Source organism: Amblyomma americanum, chromosome 1 (assembly GCF_052857255.1).
Source record: "Amblyomma americanum isolate KBUSLIRL-KWMA chromosome 1, ASM5285725v1, whole genome shotgun sequence".
In the NCBI taxonomy this organism is placed as follows: Eukaryota; Metazoa; Arthropoda; class Arachnida; order Ixodida; family Ixodidae; genus Amblyomma; species Amblyomma americanum.
The window spans coordinates 499,781,582-499,790,118 of NC_135497.1; the positions used below are offsets into that span (position 1 = coordinate 499,781,582).

The 8,537-nt window shown below is 53.2% G+C and overlaps 1 pseudogene; it reads right to left on the reverse strand.

The window, feature by feature from the left end:
* Window positions 1–175: 175 nt before the first annotated feature.
* On the reverse strand, window positions 176–3,103 carry LOC144105541 (uncharacterized; annotated as a pseudogene).
* Window positions 3,104–8,537: the final 5,434 nt, after the last annotated feature.

The following is an 8,537-nucleotide window of genomic DNA, read 5'->3' on the forward strand; positions in this document are numbered from 1 at the left end:
TGTAGACATTTAATACGAACAAGCTACTTTCTCTCTTTCTTCGCGGTATCAATTCTACGAGAGCATGGTCTATTTGTGTACTCCCGATGTTATGCTGCACCGCCGTGATGTTTCGTTTGACTAGGGTGGCCACCTGCGTGTTTTCACCCTCTCCTACGTATGATTTGTACCCCGACAATTTTGCTTTTCTGCCGCATTCTTGTAGTGCTATTAGCTCCGGTCGGTCCCCGTTCCTCAGGAATTCCTGCAAGACAGCACGCTTGCGCGTGAAACCTCTACAATTCCATTGCCAAACGGTGGTTTTACTGGATCTGTGAGCCATGATTGCCAATCAGCTGATTCATCTGGTTTCCTAGTACTTGTTGGGTGAGGTGTTCGTACGCCCGGTCCCTTTTCGCAAATTCTTCCTTAAGTTGTTCAGTGAGGTTATTATCCCTCTGATGTATTTGCTCTGCGACACTGTTATCTCGTTGATGCAGCTGCTCTGAGAGGGTTTGGAACATCCCTAACGTGCGTTCTTCAAAAGCCTTGCGCCACTCATTGTCCTGTCTAGATTTGGCCTCAAATTTTGCCTCCAATTGTTCTATTTTCATGTCTATCACTTTCTCTGTGTCCATATCTATTATGGGCTTCTCTACTTCCTTCGCCCTCTTCTTAGCCGGCGGCTGAGCCGCACCCTGCTCTCTGATGATCTTACAACTGGATTTTGTGGCATCTGCGATTGTTTCGCAGGTGCTGCATTAGGCTTAAGCGCTATTCTAAGCTCCTCAATTTGCTTGCTCATCGCTGCGAGCTGTGCCTTAAGCAATCGATTTTCTTCCTTAATCTGGAAGATTTCTTCATCGCGTTTATCCTGGGAGGCTTCGCTCACCCAACCCACCTTTCGGCTCGGAGACTTGGGCCTCGCTGGGTTGTTGACGACAGCGCCTCCGGAGGGGCCCGCAGTCCCGGGTTGGGCCTTCTTTTGCTTCTCCGCTTCCCGCAGATTCGGTAGACGCGGGAAGGACTCTGATCTCCCTCTCGACTCGCTCTGGTTTCCTGACTGACTCCTGGATCTCCCTTGATGCTTTTCGAACCGGCTCCTTCCTACTTCGGTCTCCTTCGCCTTCCGCGCTTCCTCTTCCATGACTTCCATAGCCAGCTTGGCCTCCCATTGCCTCTTCTTTATCGTATAAGGGGTCCTGAAAGCGTCCTTGCATTTCCGGTCTGCTGTCAAGTGACCTTTGCCGCACAATTTACACTTGGGCTCGCATACGTGATCCTCGGGTGGGGCTATGATTCCGCCTCCCAGACACTTAATTTGGGCGCTGACACATACGTCCGGTCTGTGTCCTAGCTCGCCACAGCGGTAGCACACCTCGTACCGCTTCTTGTAGAGCACGCACTTTAGGGGTACGTCGTAACAGTAGACCCACCTCGGCACTGTCTCGTGTTTGAAGATGACGATCGCCGAACTGGATTTGCCCATCTTCCTAACGCCAAGTATCGGCGGGTTCCTCGGGTTGCCGAAGGCCTCTGTCAGTTCCTCTATGGTCAGTTTCGGGTCGATGCCGTGCACCACACCCCGCCCGCAGTCCTCGTGCGGCGCCAGGTACGCTGTGACTTCGTACTCGTCGTCGTCGATATGGATAGACTTAATCTTGGTCACCTTCCAGACAGTGTCCATGTCTGGGGTGCTGAAAATCAGGGTGCCTTGTTTGTCGTTATGAATCAGCACGTCCTTGTCCTGCCCTTTGACCCATGGAATTTGCGCTGCCATACGCACCGCCGCACTCAACCTCGTAGTCGGAACTTTCGCGAGCGCCAGCCCATTTTTTTTTCTTTATTCTCAGAAACAGTACACAAACTGTTGGTTGGACCCATAGCCTTTACGGCTAGTGAGGGTTCCAAATACAACACAAGCACAATACTACCGCAGACCGTGTAAAATAAAAAACTTCAAGATTAACACACACAATTGATTCCTACATTTCCATGGAAATTAAATAGTGTTTTAAAGATGCTGAAAAGTTATTTTTTTCTTTAACTTCATTCGGGATTTCATTCCACACATGGGCTCCACTGTATTCTAGGAGTCTCCGGCCGTACATATTGTAACAAGGTGGTAAATTAAATAGATTGTTAGTTTCAGCTCTTGTTTGTTTCATTGGTAATCTAAATAAACTAAGGGGCAGGGGGTTGTTAGATTTTATTACATTGTTTACTATTTCAGCTATCTTCAGTTTATATGCCATTGATAGGGGTAAGATACGAAGCTGCTGAAAGAGTGGCCTGCTGGGGTGTGTATTATTTGAATAAGTTATCATACGAATAGCTCGTTTTTGAAGGCGAGAAACAGGATCTAGGTATGTTTTATATGTACCACCCCACGCTTCCAGGCAATAAGATAATTGACTGTGCACAAAGGCGAAATACAGAACGCGTAGAATTGGAAGATCAAAGCAGTCCCTGGCCTTTAGTAAAACATGACAACCATAGGCTAATTTGGAGCAAACATTATTAATTTGTTCTTTCCAGTGCATATCAGACGCGAATAATTATCTTGTAGTCATTAGCTGGCAAACGCGGAAGGTACGACGCAATTGAGCGCTCCGCGTTCTTCTGCCCCACCTTTTTATATGCGGCGTTCGCCTCCGCCGCTATCTTTTTGCCCTCTCCGGATTCGGCTCCGCGTTCCAATCTGGCGTCTCCATCTTTGCCTCCTCGCCGTTCGCCTCTCGTGAGGTCCTGCAGTTCTTTAACATGTTTTCCCACTTTAGTGATCCAATCCGAGGTTCTCAATTCTTCGGGTGTAATCTCCGTACCCTCTACGGTCACCTCCATGGTCATGCAACGGCGTTTCGAAGCGAGCGCCGGGGGCTTCGGCTGTCGCCGAGCCGCCGCGTTCGTTTACCGCTAGCGGTAGGCTTAGCTAGGCGGGAAACATGGTCGACACAAAAAGGCCATAAAATGTTCAAACGTCCACTCACGCTCATGAAAATGTCACCCAGATGACCCTTGTGACTTTCCACAGGTGATGGCAAACAATTATTCCATGAATCGGCACAATTTCCACCAGACAAACCAACTTTCCACGGAACCGACGTGAGTCACGTCCGCACTCCCTGGCCCCCTGGTGGCCTCTCCTCCCGAGACGGAGAAAGAAGAGATTCCCGATGCCGACTCTGGCCCACGTGCAGTAGCTAGGAAAGATGGATGAAATCGGTTGCCTGTTATATTGCCGCCAATATTTGCAGTGTTTGTTCGTTTTTCAAATCTGCCGCGACACCACCTTATCGCTTTGTTTGCGACGCAAGACGCGACTAGATTTATCTCGATTGATCGCAGCCAGGCAAAGCTGATTCTACGTTGTTCCGGAATGTTCTAGTAACTTTGCGCCCTTTATCTCGAATGTTCGCTATCAGCTTTAAATTGAGCACGGCCGACAGCGGCGGGCATTCTGTTCGACGACCGCCGAGCACGCTTGTCGCTTCGCCGCCGCCGAGTGATTCAGTCCATTTTGGGTGCAAGTCAGTCCAATAAACAGTTCTTTTAGAAGATCCTTTCGTCCGTATTCATCGCTGCTTCGACTGCCGTCACCACTACGTGACATCTGGTGGAGGTGCTGGGTAGCCTTCGATGTTCCGGACGCCCCCTTCAAGTCGTGAAGCCAGCCCTGAGCGCTTCGCACCCGAGGACGAGCCAGCAGCTCAGCGAGCCAGCCGACGTCTCCAGGGAGAGGAGCCTGAGTTCGGGAAACTGCCGGACCGCACAAGACAGCGAAAAGACGCGGCTACGAGCACCGCAATCTCGCCGAAGATGTCTACACCGATTATACTGCAGCAGCCGCGGGTGCCGCCAACTTTCAATGGATCCCTAGGCGAAGACCCTGAAGAATGGTTGGATCAATTTGAGCGCGTGGCGTCATTCAACAAGTGGGATGATGCGGCAAAGATTGGACACGTTTTTTCTCATTGGATGGCTCCGCACGCACGTGGTACGAAAACTACGAGTCGTCCCTTACGACATGGGAGCTATTCAAGAGAGAACTATTGAAGGTATTTACCAGTGTCGTGAGGAAAGAAAGAGCCGAACGACTCCTCGAGTCCAGGATCCAGCTTCCGAATGAGCCCGTCCGCAGCTACGTCGAGGAGATGAAGCGCCTATTTCGCCGCGCCGATCCCGTGATGACCGAGGAAAAGAAAGTTCAGTTCTTAATGCGCGGCGTAAAAGAACAACTCTTTGGCAGCCTCGTCCGTCAGCCGCCAAAAACGGTCGAGGAATTCATGCAGGAAGCCTGCACGATTGAGAAGACCCTCGACGTCCGAGCTCGGCAGTACAACCGCCCTTCCTCTGCCTATGCAATCCGTTCGGCCACGCCGGCCACCACCAGCGACAGCTTGCGGGACGTTATCCGCGAAATCGTCCGAGAGGAGCTACGCCGATTACTGCCATCCTCCCCACAGCCACAAGCATCGACTCTGATGGACGTGGTACGGGAAGAAGTGCAACAGGCACTTGGCACCCCGACGGCCACAGAACCCCAGGCCATGACCTACGCCGCTGCAGTAAGGACTGCTCAGACCCAACGACAACCCCCACGTCCTCCCCGAAATGAGCCACTTGGTCCACAACGCCGCCTCCCAGCCCCCGCCCGCCCAGCCTATGACCGACCCTCAAGCCCCAGGAAATGCGACGCCTGGAGGACTTCCGACAACCGGCCATTGTGCTTCCATTGCGGTGAGGCCGGCCATATTCTTCGTCACTGCCCGTACCGACGTATCGGTCTTCGAGGATTTGCCGTTAACGCCCCACGACCACGCTTCGGACAACGTCCGCACGAAATCGACGAGTACCTGCGTCGAGAAGAGTACACGCCGAACCGCTTTTCGCGCTCACCATCGCCGTCAACCTCGCGCTTTGCGTCGCCACACCGCAGCTACGCAGCCGCGTTACGAGGAAGGTCGCCCAGCCCCCGTAGGGGAAACTAAAGGCAGCAACCTCTGGAGGTGAGGTTGCTCACGAGCTAAACGCCGAAGATCCTCCACCGACCACGCCCCATGAAGACGCTGCACCCGCGACGCCGCATGAAGAACCGACACTCGCTGCACCGACGCCGCACACAATGAGAACCTCGACCACGACGCAAACTACCTTGAAATCGACGCCGCCACCCAGAGGAGCTTCGACCACACGCCCAACCCGTGACTCGCATACGCGACGAAGCCGTGACCCGACGCCGAGAGCGACATGCAATGCAAGAGCCAGGACCTCCGACCTAGAAGTGACTATCGACGGCCGGAAAGTCACCGCTCTAGTCGACACAGGAGCCGATTACTCGGTGATGAATGGAACATTCGCTGCGCAGCTCAGAAAAGTCACAACGGCTTGGAACGGCCCACAAATTCGCACCGCTGGGGGCCACCTCATTACGCCATCAGGACGATGCACAGCGCGAGTGACTGTCAAAGGACATACCTATCCTGCGACCTTTGTTGTGCTACCGCAATGCTCCCGCGAAGTGATCTTGGGTATGGATTTCCTTAATGAGCATCAGGCGATCATCGACCTGCGATCCAAGCTGATCACGCTTTCGACAGACGAAGCCATCGCTTCGATGAAAACTCGGGAAAATCACGTTGCCCTAAGTGTCCTGGAGGAAGAAGTGAGCGTCCCACCCCGTTCAAGCGTTATCGTGACCGTAGGCGCCACGAAAGCCATAAACACTGAAGCCATCATCGAGGGGAACAGGCAGTTGCTACTAGACCGAGGAATCAGCATCGCAAGAGGCATCGCACATTTCCGCAATGGCCAGGCCGAAGTACTGCTGACTAACTTCAGCGAAGAATACCGGCATATTAACAGAGGAACGACGATTGCTTTCTACGACGAAATATCTGACGTACGAGATTCCTTCGCCCTCTCCGACCCCTCCGCAGAAGATCCGCCTGACCAAAAGAACTCGCCCACTTTCGACATCAACCCAGCCCTGCACCGGAACAGACAAGACCAGATCCGCAATCTGCTTCAAAACTACAGTGAGTGCTTTTCGACATCGCCGAAGGTGCGACAGACGCCAATTGCCAAGCATCGCATTATAACGGATCAACACGTCCGACCTCTCCGTCAAAGCCCCTACCGTGTGTCTCCGCGAGAACGACAAGCCATCCGGGACCAAGTCGAAGAAATGCTTCGCGACGACGTCATCCAGCCTTCAAACAGCCCATGGGCGGCACCGGTTGTTCTAGTGAGAAAGAAAGACGGCGCACTTCGATTCTGCGTGGATTACCGCCGCTTGAACAACATAACAAAGAAGGACGTCTACCCCCTCCCCCGCATCGACGACACACTGGACCGCCTCTGCAACGCCAAATATTTCTCATCGGTGGACCTCAAGAGCGGCTACTGGCAAATTGAGGTCGACGAAAGAGATCGCGAGAAGACAGCATTCATAACTCCGGATGGGCTGTTTGAGTTCAAGGTGATGCCATTTGGTCTCTGTTCCGCACCAGCGACGTTTCAACGAGTAATGGATACAGTGCTGGCAGGCCTGAAGTGGCAGATTTGTCTGGTATATTTAGATGACGTCGTTGTCTTCGCCTCGAACTTTGAAGAGCACCTCAAAAGACTTCGAACAGTACTAGACGCAATCAAGTCGTCTGGCCTAACCTTGAAAGCAGAGAAATGCCACTTTGCCTACGAAGAGCTGCTGTTTCTAGGCCACATCGTTAGCAAGGAAGGAGTACGCCCAGACCCGCAGAAAACAGCTGCTATTGAACAGTTTCAACCGCCGGCCGATAAGAAAGCAGTGCGCAGATTTCTCGGACTATGCGCATATTACCGACGATTCGTGAAAAACTTTTCGCGCATCGCCGAGCCCCTGACCCAACTGACGAAGGCAGACGTGCCGTTTAAATGGGAAGCGCCGCAAGCAGAAGCCTTCAAGGAACTTCAGCGTCGTTTACAGTCCCCACCGATCCTTGCGCATTTTGATGAAAACGCCGATACTGAAGTTCATACCGACGCAAGCAGCGTGGGACTAGGCGCCGTTCTCGTTCAAAAAAGTGACGGGCTGGAGAAGGTCATCGCATACGCTAGCCGTTCCCTTTCCAAGGCCGAGGCTAACTATTCGACCACTGAGAAGGAGTGCCTTGCCATCATCTGGGCTACGTCGAAATTCCGCCCCTACCTCTACGGACGGCCGTTCAAGGTGGTCAGCGACCACCACGCGCTCTGCTGGCTTGCCAATTTGAAGGATCCCTCTGGCCGACTCGCTCGATGGAGTCTGCGTCTCCAGGAGTTTGACGTCACCGTCGTTTACAAGTCCGGACGCAAGCACACTGACGCCGATTGCCTCTCACGAGCCCCTGTAGATGCACCGCCGCTGGACGACGATGAGGACGCCTTCCTGGGACCCATCAGCGCAAGCTCTTTTGCTCAGCAGCAACGCTCGGACCCCAACCTAAAAGGCCTCATCGAGTACCTGGAAGGCAAGGTTTCTTCACCCCCCGCTTCATTCAAGCGAGGACTGTCTTCTTTCTGTGTGCAGAATGAGGTCCTTGTGAAGAAGAACTTTACAGCGAACAAAACAGCCTACCTCCTTGTTGTACCTACTTGTCTCCGCGAAGAAGTTCTACAGGCTTCACACGACGAGCCGACAGCTGGACATCTCGGGTTTACTCGCACCCTCCGCCGCATTCAAGACAAGTATTACTGGCCCCGAATGTCTGCCGATGTCGCACACTATGTGAAAACATGCCGAGATTGTCAGCGACGAAAGACTCCTCCCACACGACCAGCAGGATTTCTGAACCCCACTGAACCTCCCTCAAGACCCTTTCAGCAGATTGGCATGGACTTGCTTGGCCCTTTTCCAACGTCAGCATCTGGAAATAAGTGGATCATCATAGCGACCGACTACCTGACCCGCTACGCCGAGGCGAAAGCCCTACCGAACGGAACAGCAGCAGAAGTGGCCAAATTTTTCGTGGAGTGCATTCTTCTTCGACACGGCGCCCCCGATGTGCTCATCACGGACAGAGGAACAGCATTTACGGCGGAACTCACGCAAGCCATCCTGCGCTACAGCCAAACCAGCCACCGGAGGACAACTGCATACCATCCGCAGACCAACGGACTGACCGAGCGCCTGAACAAAACCATCGCCGATATGCTCGCTATGTATGTCGATGCCGAACATAGAACCTGGGATGTCATCCTGCCTTACGTCGTCTTCGCCTACAACACCGCAGTGCAGGAGACCACCCAGATGACGCATTTTAGGCTCGTCCATGGCAGGGAGGCCACGACCACGCTAGACGCCATGCTGCCCAACGTTACAGAAGAAGAGAACGTCGACGTTGCCGCCTACCTTCAACGCGCAGAAGAAGCTCGAAGGCTTGCCCGATTACGGATCAAAGATCAGCAGCGGTCCGACGCCAGACGCTACAACCTACGAAGACGCAACGCGGAATACAAGCCAGGAGACCAAGTCTGGGTGTGGACGCCCATTCGCCGCCGTGGATTGAGTGAAAAGCTTTTGCGCCGCTATTTCGGCC